General features: G+C 44.0%; 1 long non-coding RNA gene across 1 annotated transcript in view; it reads left to right on the forward strand.

The window, feature by feature from the left end:
• The window catches only part of LOC140202941 (uncharacterized), a 36,780-nt gene extending 20,513 nt beyond the window's left edge, over window positions 1-16,267 (forward strand). Inside the window, exon 3 of the long non-coding RNA XR_011887238.1 lies at window positions 14,867-16,267. This is a non-coding gene — a long non-coding RNA (uncharacterized lncRNA). The remainder of the gene's footprint in view (window positions 1-14,866) is intronic.
• Window positions 16,268-16,483: the final 216 nt, after the last annotated feature.

Below are 16,483 nucleotides of genomic sequence, written 5' to 3' on the forward strand. Positions count from 1 at the left end.
GTGTATCACTTTACTCAGGCACTGGACCCAAGTTCTGCATGAAAGCACCTGCCACAGTTTGAACTTCCCTGGAGGACCCTCTCAAATGAACTGAAGTATTGGCCCTGCTTCCTTGAAGCCATCTACCTGCACTTCTTACAATGGGGTCACTCCTTCAAACGGTATTTGGCGGCATCTTCCCTTGTGCCCCGACCTGCTGCTCCCATCGAGATGACACCAAACCCGACTACTGTCCTTCAGAGCTCTCTTTCCACCCAGCTCTCTAGAATGTTCCATGCCCTCCCACTTCTGATTGGCTGACACAACATTCCTAAGTTGGACAACATGGCTCCTTATCTTTAGCCGAAGTCAAAATACTCTTCCCAGCAGGACACACTGCTTTTACAGAAAACTGCTAAAATGAAATACCTCACAGTATAACAGTAGAAATCTTAACCAAGGCATTACATCTATATTCTGCTTGATCTTCAAACTCTTCTGTAAAATGCTCTGCAAAGGATTTTCATGCACAAAATTTTCAGTTATATGGATACAAAGATCATCCAAAAGTGCATTACTTGAATTTGTTTTTTTTTCATTGAATTTCTGTTTTAAAACATTGGTATGTTGCCAAATGTATATCTATGAATAACAGCAATTATTTGAGGCATTTCATAATCTCAGTAGTGTTTTAAGAGCAAAATCAGGCACAAAAGCACACAGGGCAGATGGCCAAATAATTGCTCAAAGGATTAGGTTGTAAGGAGTACAGTGTAAGTACTAGTGAATATCACTAGAGGACAGTGATGATTATGTAGATGAATAGCATTAGAGGGCAGATTAGATGATTACGTGATAGTGAAATGATTCAGGAGGGAGGCTTTTAGATTTTTGGATCATTGGGGCTATTTCCAGAGAAGAGAGAAACCATAAGCTGGATTGGTTTTACCTGGAATGCAATGAATCAACATTATTATAGATAGAGGAATAGCTCTGCTGGCAAATCACAGAGAAATGCGAGAACAATACAAGAGAGTTTCACACAAAATTCTGGAGAAACCCAGCAGGCCAGGCAGCATCTATGGAATAGTGTAAACAGTCGAGGTTTCGAGCCCAGACCCTTCAGCAACAATGGAAAAAAGATGAGAAGTCAGAGTCAGAAGATGGGGGGGATGGGAGGAAGAAGTACAAGGTAATGGGAAACCAGGAATACAAGGAAACCTGGAGAGGTGAAATGAAGAGCTGGGAAGTCGATTCGTGAAAGAGATAAAGGTCTGGTGACGGGGAATTTGATAGGAGAGGTCAGAAGGCTGTGGAAGAAAGGGAAGGGGGGGGGGAGACCAGAGGAAGGTGATGGGCAGGTAAGGAGATATGGCATCAGTCTCCATTCCCATTCCAACATGTCTGTCCCAGTCCCATCCTGACATGTCTGACCATGGGATCCCTTACTGCTGTGATGAGGCCACACTTAGGTTGGAGGAGCAACACCTTATATTCTGTCTGAGCAGCCTCCAACCTGATGGCATAAACATCAATTTCTCAAACTTATGGTAAATGCCCCCCACCCCTGTTTCACCATTCCTCATTCTCATTTCCCTTTCACACCATATCTCCCTCTGGTGCTCCCCACCTTCCTTTTCTTCCATGGCCTCTGTCCTCTCCTATTAGATTTTCCCTTCTTCAGACCTTTATCTCTTTCACCGATCAACTCCCCAGTTCTTTACTTCACCCCTCCTCCCTCCTGTTTTCACCTGTCACCTACTACCTTGTACTTCCTTCTTCTTCAAAGAAAGGGGCTTCAGGACAGTTTCTTCCAGCAGGCCATCAGACCGCTGAACTCATGCTGGCTTGAGTGTACTCTATATTACATTGACTGTTCTATATATTATAGATTATTATAAATTACTATGATTGCACACTGCACATTTAGATAGAGACATAACGTGAAGATTTTTACTCCTCATGTATGTGAAGGACGTAAGAAATAAAGTCAATTCACTTCAATTCAATTCCCCTCCTCCATTATCAACGCTGCCCTCAACCGCATCTCTTCCATTTTGCGCATGTCTGCCCTCACCCCATCCTTCCACCACCCACCAGGGATAGGGTTCCTCTTGTCCTCGCCTATCACCCCACTAGCCTCCACATCCAGCACATGATTCTCCATAACTTCCACCAACTCTGGCAGGATCACACCACCAAGCACATCTTGCCCTCCCCACCCACCATTTTCTGCTTTCCACAGGGATTGCTCCCTACACGACTCCTTTGTCCATTTATCCCTCCCCACTGAATTCCCTCCTGGCATTTCCCTAGCAAGCTGAACAAGTGCTACACCTGCCCCTACATCTCCTCTCTCACCACCATTCAGGGCCTCAATCATTCCTTCCAGGTGAGGCAACACTTCACTTGTGAATCTGTTGGGGTCATATACTGTGTCCGATGCTCCCGGTGTGGCCTCCTGTATATTGGTGAGACCCGATGCAGTCTGGGAGTCTGCTTCACCGACAACAATAAAAAGCGGAATCTCCCAGTAGCTACCCATTTTAATTGCATTTCCCATTCCCATTCCCATTCTGACATGTCAGTCCATGGTCCCCTCTACTGTCACAATGAGGCCACACTCAGGTTGTAGGAGCAATACTTTATATTCCGTCTGGCTAGCCTCCTACTCGATGACATGAGGATCAATTTTTCAAACTTCCAGTAATGCACCCCCTCCCCTCATCATTCCCCATTCCTATTTCCTTCTCTCATCTTACCTCCTGATCTGCCTATCACCTCACTTTGGTGCTCCTCTCCCTTTCCGTTCTTCCATGGTCTTCTGTCCTCTCCTATCAGATTCCCCCCCACCCTTCTCCTGCCCCATACGTCTTCCACTAATCAACTTCTCAGCTCTCTTTACTCCACCCTCCCCACCTAACCGCCCCCCCACCCCCGGGTTTCACCTATCACCTTGCCCCCACCTTCTTACTCCAACTCCTCATGACGGGTCTCGGTCTGAAATGTCGACTGTACTCTTTTCCATGGATGCTGCCTGGCCTGCTGAGTTCCTCCCGCATTCTGTGTGTGTTGCTCGGATTTCCAGCATCTGCAGGTTTTCTCTTGTTTTCCTTATCTTCATTATGATGCATCACAAAAAAATCACATCTTTAATCTTGTTAACTACCTATGAGTGTGCAATCCTGTATAAAATCACATTTGTAGACATTTCAGAGCATACTGTTAACAGTTAGTTTATTAAGTAATGGAATAAAAAACACTTCCAAAAAGCACCTATTAGTGTCCTTGTGCACTAAAGCAACTACATTTTAAGAGCCTCTTCAAAGTTGCAGTAGCTGGTGTAATTAGTGAAAACACATTATTTGATCTGAGGGCTGTTTGGGTGTAGAATATTAAATATTCCAACATTAGTTCTTCTCTTGGGCCTTGGTTGAAATGCTTCGTCTTTCACTCTCTCTCTCACACATGCACGCACACACACACACACACACATACACACGCACACACACACACACACACACATTTGCAAATAAACACACTTCGACAGAGTTTCCCAAAGAACACTGTTGCTCCCTTTTGTGTCCCGAACAGCATTTTTCACCTGACCAAGAATCCTCAGTAGTGATGTTACACTAACAGTGTGCATGGCCACTGAGTGAGGATATATACAGACTCTTTCTCTCCACCCAAATGCTGAGAAATCACACACCACTTCACACCAGACTACCCACACTGCCCGGCAACTGGTCCTTTATACATACACACAGGCACATAATCATACTTTACGCCTACCTCTCTGGACCTCTGCCCTGTTCTTTGATATACTGTAATCCCATAGTTGTAGACCCAATCAGATTTAGTTGCGTGGGTTACCTTTCAAGAAAATGCTCACCCCGTGCGCCCCTGGAGTAAGGCAGAGACTGGGCACATAATGGGTCATAAACATATCCCGGGTAAGTCCTCGGATGTTGTGATTTTGAATGAGCTACATAGAAACAGAATCGGTAGACGCCGAAAATCTTTCTCCAGCACAAGCAGGAATTCAGGAGGAGACCCGGTAGAAGACTCTCAACTGGAAAAATCCCTCTGGAAAATCTTCCTAAACTCAAAGCATTGAGTTTTTACACACAAGAAGATGAATATGTTGACTGAATACAATTTCAAAGTTACAATTGCTTTGTTTAATATTTTGAGTGCAGAGAAATGGATGCCTGGAATTGGGTATTTAAAATGGGAACATATCATACACGACAAAGCACTCTGAATATTGAAAATCTTTGCTTGGATAGAGTAATTCACAAGGACAGTCTAAAAGCTTCTGGGGACAGAACCCACAGGCACTCAAAATTAGTGGTGTGAGGACTGACTCTCTAAAGAACAAGTACCTCAATTATTGATTGCTTACATTCAAGATTGCTCAATGTCATTGCCATTACACAAGTGTAAAGGAGACAAAATAATTGTTACTCCAGATCTGATGCAGCACAAAAACAATCATGATAAAATGGCTGGCATTCTTCAGTCTCGAAGGATAATGGGGATGATTATCATCACAAGCCTGAGCGGAAGGTATGGAGATCCCGAGATGCCTAGTCATCAAGATTCCACTCTCAGCCTCACCATTGTAGTCCGAGGGAAAGCTTATGAAACAATATGTTTGGGACCAGCTTGGCTGCAGGAGCTGCTGGAAGGATGTTTAATGACATCCAGCTGCCTTAGGGGCTCCACTCCATACTTACTGTCTGGGTTTACACCCGTAGCCTTTGTCTCTCCTGAGGCTGCCCACAAGGCAGTGGGGCTATTTACCCATAGCTGGGGATAAGATAAGGTAAAGAATACAGTAATAAAAAACAAAGTAAGTGTAAATACCTAAGATAGCTTATATACATGGATAGACTATATGTACATAAAGTATTACAGGCACAGGAGTGACTGTATATAAGGTGACTCTGACAGGAAATGATAAATTAGTGGAGGTGGGGGGTTGTGGAGGGGTGGGTTAGCAGGTGCAAGTGTTGATCAGCTTCACTGCTCAGGGAAAATATCTTCTTTTGAGTCTGGTGGTCCTGGCATGGATGTTATGTAGCCTCCTCTCTGACGGGAGTAGGACAAATAGTTCATGAGCAGGGAGACGTTGAAACTTTGAAATGATAAAGTAGTGGTGGTTGGGACAGTGGTGATGTGGGTTAATGGGAAGAGGGGTTGAGGAAAGTAACTCATTATTTATTTATTTTGTTATTTATTTACTGTACATCTGGGTGCAGAGTAGCCCCTTCCGGCCTAACGAGCTGCACCACCCAGCAACCCACCTTCTTAACCCCAGCCTAGTAACAAGACAATTTACAATGACCAACTATCCTGTTAACTGCTATGGTTTTGTACTGTAGGAGGAGAAAAGATGTACCAAAAGGAAACCCACACACTCACAGTGAGATCATGCAAACTTTCTTACAGGGGACTTTGAACATGAACTCCGAACTCCAATGGCCCGAGCTGTAATAGCACCACCATAACCTCTGCTACTGTGACACCCCAATTCTGGTGGTAGGCATGGATTCCTACATAGCTCCTGCCCTGATGGGAGTGGGGCAGTCCATGAGCAGGGTGAATGGGATCCTTCATGATACTTCTGGCTTTTCCCCTGCAGCTTTCTGTACATAGGTCCTTGATGTCGGGTTGCCTGGTGCTGGTGATGAACTGGGCAGTCTTGATTACCCATTGTATCCGTCACAGAGCAGTTTCCATACCATGCAGTGATGCAGCATGTTAGGATGCTCTCTACTACACATCTGTAGAAGGATGTGAGTACTGATGTGCATAGTCCAGCTCTCCTCAGCCTCCTCAGAAAGGGGTGAGCTTTCCTGAGTGTGTAGGATGTGTTCTGGGACGATGAGAGGTTGTGCGAGATGTGCACCCTCAGGACTTTGAAACCGCTCGCACGTTGCACTGCTGCGCCGCCAATGTAAAGGCGGGGGTGAGTGGTGCGAGTTCTCCTGAAGTATAGTATGTAACCATCTCTTTTGTCCTGTTTACACTAAGAAAGAGGTTATTTTCCTGGCATCTGGCCTCGAGCTCTTCCACTTTCTCTATGTAGACCATCCCATCATTGTTGGTGATGAGCCCCAGCACTGTCTTGCCATCAGTGAAATCGACAAAGTAGTTACTTGGGTGTTTGTCTGTGCAGTTATGTGTGAGCAGAGTGCAGATTAGTGGGCTCAGCACACAGTCTGGGGGTGTCACCTGTGTTGAGGATGATGGGGAGGGAGGAGCAGTTGTTCATTCTGACTATCTGAGTTCTGTTGGTCAGGAAGTCCGATACCCAGTTACGCAGTGGTGTGTTTAGACCGAGGAGTAGGAGTTTGTTCATCAAGGTCTGTGGACAATAGTGTTCAATGTTGAACTGAAATTCAGAAACATCATTCTGACATAAGAGTACTTGTTTCCTATGCATGTCAAGGCTAGGTGCATGACAAATGTTATGTCATCTGTCTTTATGTGGTTCTGTTGATAAGCATGTTGGTGACTGTCCAGTGTGACAGGAATGCAGTTTTTGATATTGCCATTACCAGCCATTCATAGCACTTCATGACGAATGGCCTCTGTGCCACTGGGCGGTAACTATTTAGTTCTGAAGGTGTAGAGTTCTTTGGGACATGAATGATGCTAGCTGATTTGAAGCATGTGGGGTCAGCAGCCAGGATGAGTGAAGTGTTGGAGATATGCATGAGGACATCAGTGAGCTGGTGTGCACCCTCCCTGAGTACTCAGCCTGAGATGTTGTCTGGCCCAGCAGCCTTATGGAGGTTGACTCTCTGCAGAGTTCTTCTCACAATTACCGCTGTTACACACACTGGCTGCTCGCCTGGAAGGGGAAAGTTTTTGTGGCTTATTTTGTGCTGTATGCCTCGAAACTTCAGGGAGGGAGGCATCACAGGTACACTGGATGCTGTTTTTCCTGCATAGTCATTAATACCCTTAACACCCAGACATCACGCCAGGGATTGTTATTGGACAGGTGTTCCCTAAATGTTTTGTGTGTCGTTTGTCTTTGCCCTCTGTAGCATATTCGCATTGAAGCCTACATCATCAAGAACCAACTAAGATGGAGCGGTCATGTTGTTCGGATGAAAGGCGAACGTCTGCCGAAACAATTCTTCTACTCCCAGCTTAAAGAAGGCAAACGTAAAAGAGGCGGACAACAGAAGAGATTCAAAGACGTCTTAAAGGCCAACATGAAGAAATGTAACATCGACATCAACAATTGGGAAACCAATGCCAAGGACAGGAAACTCTGGCAAGCCATCATCCGAGAAGGAACAGCAACTTTTGAAGCCAACAGATGTACAGAATTAGAAGAAAAGAGAAGAAAATGGAAAGAGAGGCAGCAACAATCAAAGCCCGATTTGCCATCTGGAACTACCTGTCCTGTATGCGGAAGAACTTTCAAAGCCAAGATTGGACTCATAAGCCATTGAGAGCCCATAAGTATAATCAACAGAATGAAGACCATCATCCTCGACTTCAAGGGATAGCGATGATGACGATGATGATGATTGAATATGCTACAGAGGGCAAAGACAGACCTTGGAAGTCACCTCTCCTCCAATGTCGACCTTAATGACGAGATCCAACATCGTCTTAAATGCACTGGAACAGCTTTTGGACGTCTCTGAACAAGAGTTTTTCATGATCGTGACATCTGAACAGACACTAAAATGTTAGTGTACAAAGCAGTGGCAATCCCAACGCTCCTGTATGCATCAGAAACCTGGACAACATACCGACGACATCTGAAGGCATATTCAATATTTAACAATATTTGAGTAATATTGCAACTATGTTATTCGATTAAGCATTCTCTGTTTACATAAGTCATTATGGGTTATATGCAAAAGTATGTGAATGGCATACAGCATTATGCTACCATGTCATATGACAGTGCTTAACTAAAGAAGAGGGAAAGAAAATGAAATAGACAAATATCCTGGCTCCTGTGTTTTTGTTTCAATTAGTTTCTGGAGTTACAAAGCATAGCAGATGCAATGAAAGAGTTTTAAAATGAACCTGAGACGATTACCTACCTTTGAAGTGCTGCACATTTTTTTTCAACAGGAGAGAGAGAGATATCAAAGTTAAATAAAAAAGACAGAAAATGGACTAAATTAATAAGCATCGAGTCTGGCCATAGGTTCATAAACAATGTACTGGGTGATAATATACATAAAAAAATCAGAAATGGAAAGATAGATGTGTTGGATTGTGCAATAGAAATTGAATGATGTATACTGAATGAATTGAGCAGTACTTAGAAGCAAATAAAATAGCCAATGAAAAGTGAGTGCAAGTGTTAATAAATGCAATATGTAGAAAAACATACAGTTTGCTAAGAAATTTAAATGCTCCAACTAAACCACCCAAAATGATTTTTGCTGATGTCATGAATAAAATGCAGGAATATTTAGAACTGAAACCATTGTTGATTGCAGAACACTTTAGGTTTCAAAAGCAGAATCAAATGGAAGGTCAGTCCATTTTAGCTTATATGGCTGAATTGAGGAACTTGTCCGAGCCTTGTCAGTTCAGTGATGGGCTTAATGATGCACTGAGAGATTGTTTAGTTTGTGGAATCTTGCAAAAAAAAAAAAATCAAAAATGGCTCCTAATTGAAGCACAGCTCACATTTAAAAGAGCAGTTGAAATCACTCTATCAATGGAAGCAATAGCTAGAGATGCAATTGCGTTGTAGTCAGGAATGAAAGTAAGCATGAACAGAATTGCAACATCTAAAGAGAAGCCTGCCTGGCTGAACAAACTGTGTTACCATTGCGGCAGGGGCTCACAGACACCAGCTGAATGCAGATTTAAAAGCAAAATTTGTGGAAAATGCAACAGAGTAAGACATATACAAAGAGCATTTGGGGCATGAACAAAGAAATAGACTGCATAGAGAAGAGAAAAAAGATAAAAATTTAAGTTGCAGTTTAAAAAATAGCACCAATCCTCATGCCATTGATGAAAAATATGATAATCCAACACACTAGACCACAGTTATACTAAGATAAGGAATGCCTACCATTCCATGCCCAGGCTGCATTTCAGTAAATCTAATCACTTGGCTGTCCCTCTCCTACCTACATACAGGCAGAGGCTAAACAGCAAACTTAAGACAACAAGGAGGTGGTTGCAGGTGGCAGAGGAGCTGCTGCAGGATTGCTTTGAGTCAGTGGACCGGGTCATGTTCAAGGACTCATCTGTGGATCTGAATGAATGTACCACAGTTTTCACAGACTTTATTAAAACAATTGTAGATGAATGTGTCCCCACAAAATCATTCAGAGCTTCCCCAATCAGAAGTCCTGGATAAATTGTGAGATCCACAAGCTGTTGAGAGCCAGGTCAGAGGTATTCAAGTCTGGTGACCATGAAAGCTACAAGAGGTCTAGGTACGATCTCCAGAAAGCCATCTCATTGGTGAAGTCACAGTTCTGGACTAAATGAAGGATGCTCAACAGTTGTGGCAGGGCTTGAATAGCTTCAGCTCTTATAAAGTAAAATCAAGCGCCATAGTCAACAGTAGAGCTTTGCTTCCAGATGAGCTCAATGAACATAGAACATAGAACATAGAAAACCTACAGCACAATACAGGCCCTTCGGCCCACAAAGTTGTGCCGAACATGTCCCTACCTTAGAAATTACTAGGCTTACCTATTGCCCTCTATTTTACTAAGCTCCAAAATGCCTATTGTCACTTTGACTGTCAACACGTGGAAGAACCATCACAGACTCCCATAGCCCCCTGATAATCTTATGATTTCAGTCTCTGAGGCCAATGTGCAAGGAACTTTCAGGAAGGTGAAACCAAGAAAAGCATTTAGCTTTTCCTTATTCCTCACTTGCACAGCCAGTCATTTTGGATTGGCATCTCCTCCATGACCTTCATCAGTACTGGTGCACCACAGTGTTAAAAACATTCAAAGCTTATGGGCTCAGAGCACAATACAACAAGTGTGAATTCTTTAAACCCAGCATCACTTACTGTGGCCACACCACTGAAGCACAAGAATTACCAAGTGTGCTGAGAAAATTCAAGCAGAGGTGGATGCTCCAAGGCTAAAGGACTTATCACAGTTACAGTCCTTGTTAGGATTTGTCAATTGCTATAACAGGCACCTGCCGAACCTAGCTACTGTGTTCCACCTCTTAAACTCATTAATACAGATCAGGAAGAAATAGCAATGGACAGAGTAATGTGAGGTTGTTTTCCAAAAGGCAATGGAATTAGTAACTTCAGATACTGTACTCACACATTATCCACATTGTCCAGCGAAACTTGCCTTTGACACCTTGCCTTCTAGTATAGGTGCAGTCATGTCACATGTTATGAGTGATGTAAGTGAACACCCCATAGACTTTGCATCACATTCCCTTACCACTGCAGCGAAGAATTACACACAGATTGACAAAGTTTTGAGTCTGGTTTGGGATGTAAAATGTTTCACCCAGTACTTGAATTTGAGAGACTTTACCCTCATTACCACTGGTATGCATTTTCAATCATCAGAAGGGTGTTCCACTAACAGCAACAGCACCAATGCAGAGATGGGCTCGGTTTCTTGAAGGACACAATTTCAACATTGAATTCAAGAAGACAGCTACTCATGGAAATGCTGATGGATTGTCCCGTTAAGGCTTGGAAAAGGAAGTACTTGAAAAATTTACAAAAGATGACACTCCTCTTTATGTATTTTTCCTAATACAAATCAAAAGTCTCCCAATACAGTGGACATGATCAAGAGGGAAATCAGACCCCACACTTCTCAGGTCTACACGGCAACCCAAATGGTTGGAATGTGCAGCAGAATTTACAGTTCCCCTATTTTTACCAGTGCTGAGATGAACTTGTCCTTGACGAGGATTGCTTTATGTCAAGAGTGAGATTTGTACCATCCAAGTTGAGAGCTAAAATCGTGGAGACCATCATGGATACACCTTGGTCATCTAGGCCCAATGAAAATGAAAGTGTTGCCTTGTAGCTTTGTCTGCTGTCTTGGGATAGATCAGCAGATCGAGTAGATTGCTATGCCCTGTTTGGGATGCCAACATGTCCAGAAGAGGCCAAGGGCAATGTCTGTCCATCCCTAGGAATGGCCTGTATTGCCCTGGCAGAGACGTCATGTGTCATGGTCCGGTCCGTGAAGTCCATATTCCGGTTCACGGTCCAGTCCATAGTACCTTATTCCAGGGTTTCTGGTTTTCCCCAGTTTCTGTTGTAGGCACATGATTCTCGTTTCGGGGCTGAGACAAAAATACCTCTGCAAACCAGGGATTCCCTGCTGGACTGTCCTGTTCCCCTCCCTGTCTTTTCCCCCCTCACCTGACTCTTTGCCTGGATACCTTGCCTGACTCTCTGCCTGGATACCTCACCCGCACACTGTCTAGTTCAATCGCCAATGCAGAGATGGAACTGTCTGTCGTTCTTCGGTGTTTGTCTCTGCTTGTCCTTGCCTCCATGGGGTAAGTCAGGCCATTCTGCCGTTGTCCTGCAGGGGGACCTGTCTTGTCCTTGCCTCCATGGGGTAAATCAGGCTGTTCTGCCGTTGCCCTGTGGGAGGATTTGTCTTGTCCTGTCCTTGCCTCTGTGGGGTAAGTCAGGCCATTCTGCCATTGCCCTGCGGGGGGATCTGTCTTGTCTTGTCCTCACCTCTGTGGGGGTAAGTCAAGCCGTTCTGCCATTGCCCTGCGGGGGGACCTGTCTTGTCTGATCTTGTCTTTGCCTCTGTTGGGTAAGTCCTGCCATTCTGCCACTACCCAACGGATGGTCCTGTCCCACCTTGGTGTGAAGATGAAGTTGAGTCCCGGCAGGCTCTATGTCTCTGTACTGTCCTATCTCATGTTAGTGTCGTGTTAAAGATGAGTCCTGGCTTTTCGAAGGATAAGTCCTGGCTCCATGTTGATGTACAGTTCCCAGTCTGTCGACAAGCTCCAGCCTCCGAGTTATCAGCCTCTGCATTCCAAGACCCAAGACCCCAACCTGCCTCCAAGCCTCAAGACCCCAAGCCTGTCTCCAAGCCTCAAGCCCCAAGACCCCAAGCCTGTCTCCAAGCCTCAAACCTCAAGACCCCAGCCTGTCTCCAAGCTTCAAGCCTCAAGACCCCAAGCCTGTCTCCAAGCCTCAAGCCCCAAGACCCCAAGCCTGTCTCCAAGCCTCAAGCCTCAAGACCCCAAGCCTGTCTCCAAGCCTCAAGCCTCCAAGCCTGTCTCCAAGCCTCAAGCCTCAAGACCCCAAGCCTGTCTCCAAGCCTCAAGCCTCAAGACCCCAAGCCTGTCTCCAAGCCTCAAGCCTTAAGACCCCAAGCCTGTCTCCAAGCCTCAAGCCTCAAGACCCCAGCCTCCAGTCCTGCAGTCATGTCATGTCCTTGCCCGGTTCTGGGGCCTGAGCCTGAGGCAGAACCCAGGTTCTGGGTCCTTGTCCAGTCTCTGGCTCGGGGTTCAAGCCCAGGCTCCTAGTTCATAGTTCCTTGTCCTGTTTCCCTGTTTCTTGTCCATGTCCTAGCCCAGGTCCTGCATCCTTGTCCTGTTCCTAGTACTTCAGTGTCTGTGTCTTGCATTTGGGTTTGCTATCAACGCCCCCCCATTGTGACATCATGTGGATTTTCCTGGAGTATTCATGGACACAATTTTTTTTCGTGGTAGTGGATGCAGCTAATGAAGTGGCCAGAGGTACTCCCAATAGTCTCCACTATTGTTAATGTCTTGAGAGCCCCTTTCAATATTCAATATTTCAGCAATATTTGAGTAACGTATTGTTAGATTAAGCATTGTTGTTTACATAGTCATTATGGGTTATATGTAAAAGTACGTGAATGGAATATGCCATTATGTCTCCACATCATATGAGAGCACCTCACTAAAGAAAAGGAAGAGAAAACTAAGTAGAAAATATCCTGCTCCTGTGTTTTCCTTCAGTTAGTTTCTGGAGTTAACCTGCATGACATTTTACCCAAATTTTACAGGACATAACACCCTCTTGATGCCTAAGATGGGATTTCTCCTTGCTGCTCTGGGAGCTGTTCTGTTACCTGCTTTGAGATGACTGTTCTTGAGTGCTGATGTTGTCTACACACTTGCAAAGTTAGCCAGTGACAGATGAGGCATATTCCCTGATGTATGAGTTTTCTCTGTTGGTGTTAACCTCCTTGAACATCTGCCATTTAGTCCATTTAAGACAGTATTGAAGCAGAGACATTGCCTCATTAGGCCATACCATGATAGCTCTTTTGACTGGTTTCTCCCTTTTCAGCAGCAGTCAGAATGCTGGGAATAACATCTTGAGGATGTGGTCAGAGAGGGCAAGATGAGGGTGTGGGTGGCTTTGTAAATATCACATTTGTTTGTATAAGCATGGTGCAGTTTCTTTGTTCCACTAGTGGCCATAATAACATGTTGGTGCAATTTGGATAAAATGTCCTGCAGGTTAATATGATTAAAGTCTCCTGCATTTAGAAAAAGATGACCCAGATGCTTGTTTTGTAGAGAGATGATGATTCTGTAAAGCTCCCCTAGTGTGTCCTTATCATTCACACTTGGGGATGTCAATGGAGAGGTCAGATGCCTTGTTTGATGTAGACCAGTAAGCAGAGCCCCATTGTCTATCCATTGGGTCAGTGTATCTGAGAATGCCAGTTTATAAACCATATCTCTTGACTGTCTTCCTTCTGTGAACCAATAAAATGACTCTTTACACAATGGTGCTTATTTAAACATCCGTGTTTCTAATTTTAAAGCTGGTTACTGTTTGCAGTTTACATTTTGAAATAGTTTAATGCAGACAGTTTCTCATTGTATTAATGGCCAATATATCTTAAATTTAATACTTTGACCATGTCTGGTCATTTAGTAGGCAGACCTGATTCCTCATGGGGTATTTTTCGAACAGTCATTTGGATTTCATCCATTGTGAAACATATCCGACAGTACCAAGCAGAAATCTCGTCCTTTGCCGGGGATGCTGGAATGTTTCTACCACTAATCCAGGGTAAGTTAATAAAATAATTATTGGAGATGGTGCCATGAAGCAATAGCACAATTAACTGCACCAGTATGCCACCCTAAGTATCAATCTGCACTCTCCACAATGGACTTTGTTAAAGCTGACTGAAGATGCATACTTGCCAACACAATTGGTAAGCGATAGTCCTGTTGCCTCAATGAAGTGAGTCTGAACAAATCATTGTAACAAGTCTAAAGCTCTGTGATTGTCAGGAGTACGTGATGCACGTAGGCAAAGCAAGTCTATGCTGATGTAATTGTCAGTAGAAATTTTACAATAATTCCAGTTCTTTAATATTTTGCAACTTGCACAAGCATTAATCCTAAGGCTACTAACTGCATGTCAGAGTGAGTGATATTAACATGAGGCAGCCTGAGAATAGAGGATCGCCTTAGGCAGGCCACGTGAAATTTTTAGGTGAACACTTAACAGGCAAATAGCCAATCTAGCTGCTTCTGCATGTGAGGCTTTATATGTATTTAAAGCCCAGCATCTCTACTGAACACACCTTAAAAATCAGGGACTGAGAAACTGGAATTCATAAAGAGTCCAGTCCGGGGAAGGACTAAGCTTCAATCAGGACTATTGCATGTCCTGGTCTCTCAATGAAATGGTTGACTCCTGTTTGCTGACTGGTGTACAAACTTATGATAGTGATGACACTGGTTAATATCGTTAGTAAAAAGCATTGAGGTGGAGTTGAGTGAAGATGGCACTAAACAGCAACTCCTTTGCTTGTATCTTCGAATCAGCTTTATTTCTATCTTTGATATCTCTTTTTTTCCCTTTCAAGGTTCTTTTGAAGACCCTGACCTGGAGTTTGGTTTTTTGCAGGAATGGGACCCGCTGTCAGTGCCTCACGACCGGCCACTTTTCGATATGCCAAGGATGCAGCCTGGAAGGCTTGAGAGCCTTCGGCGTGCCAGATTTTCGTGACTCTGGTGGCTGGCAGATTTAAGGCTGGCGCCGCCACTGCCGACTAATGCGTTGCGGAAGAACAAGGAAGATCAGAAGTAACGGGCTTACTGCTGGCTGTGTGCCCAGAGGCACAGAGCTCGGAAAAAGCGATGCAACAAACTTATAACACCATAAATCAGCAAGTTGTTTTGTTATGTCTCCCCTCTCACCGTGAAACGGGAACACCTCTTTTTACCTTATTAGACAGAGACAGAGAGAGCCTGTGGTATATTGAATATTGGGTGAATGAGTGGTCCTTGGGGTACTGAAAGTCTGAGTCTTTATTGATGCTTTGCTGCATGCTTGAGTGCTTGGTGGAAGGTGCTACTGCTTTTTTTGCTGGTGGGGAGGCCATTGCCTTGCTGCTGCTTGTGCATGGCTGGGGGGAGCTGGGGGGGCTTTGTGGTTCTAACATTTAACTGTCATTCATTCTTTGGGGCATTCCTCTGTTTTTGTGGATGTTTGAGAAGAAAAAGAATTTCAGGATGTATATTGCGTACATTTCTCTGACATTAAATACGCCTATTGAAACCTATTGAAAAAGACAATTACCAAATTAGAGTTTATCTCGTGAATTTAACATCAGTGTTAAACAAAGACTGAGCCATAGTTGGAGGACACTGTAGTGTTCTGGGTGCTGAACTATTGAAAGGATTTAGAGTTATGCAGAAGAATGCAAGAATGGTTAACAAAGGGGAAAAATAGCAAACTTCTGGAGGGACTCAGCAGGTCAAGTAGCATCTGTGGGGGGAATAGAATTCTTCAATTATTTGAGTCAAGACCTCGCAACCTGGATGAGGTAGGATCTCAGCCCGAAGTATCAACAATTCCTTTTCCCCAACAGATGCTGCATGACCCATTGATTTCCTCCAACAGTTCTTTTCTTTTTGCCCCATATTCTAGTACCTGCAATTTCTTGTGCCTACTTAACAAAGATTAAATTGAAGTTTAAACTCATGTGGTCAAAGTGAACCAGTTGTGGCTCTTTTGTTTTGCAAAGGCAAGGAAAAGGGTGAGTTAGTGCATTACTTTAAAATTATAAAGATTTTGCCAAGTGGACACACAGAGCATGCTTCCACTTATGGGGAAGATAAAAGGTGGAGGCTATCAAGAGTTGTCACCAAGTGATCCGAGTGTGGGGAAATTTGGAACTTACCTTTGCCAAGTATGCTTAAGAGAGTATAGAGACATTTAAGAAGATAGTGGAAGGGAAGAGGGAACTGAAGCGTACATAGAAGAGTCAGGTACAACAGAAGAAGGCTTGAGCTGAGTGGAGTGTGATTAGTTAAACAACTTGATCTAGGATGCATGCTCTATTTAATTAATTCATTGAAATTCCCTTTCTCCTTTGTCATTCTAATGCTAAACTTTCACTTGCCAGTTTTTCATTTTGTTTGCCACTGATAGGCGTGGCTTTCTCTCTCCGGTGCTACGCCCTATTCTGCTAGCAATGTGCCACAGCCCTGCTATTAGTAACACAAAAATTAGATAAAG

This window comes from Mobula birostris, chromosome 9 (assembly GCF_030028105.1).
Source record: "Mobula birostris isolate sMobBir1 chromosome 9, sMobBir1.hap1, whole genome shotgun sequence".
Lineage (NCBI taxonomy): Eukaryota > Metazoa > Chordata > Chondrichthyes > Myliobatiformes > Myliobatidae > Mobula > Mobula birostris.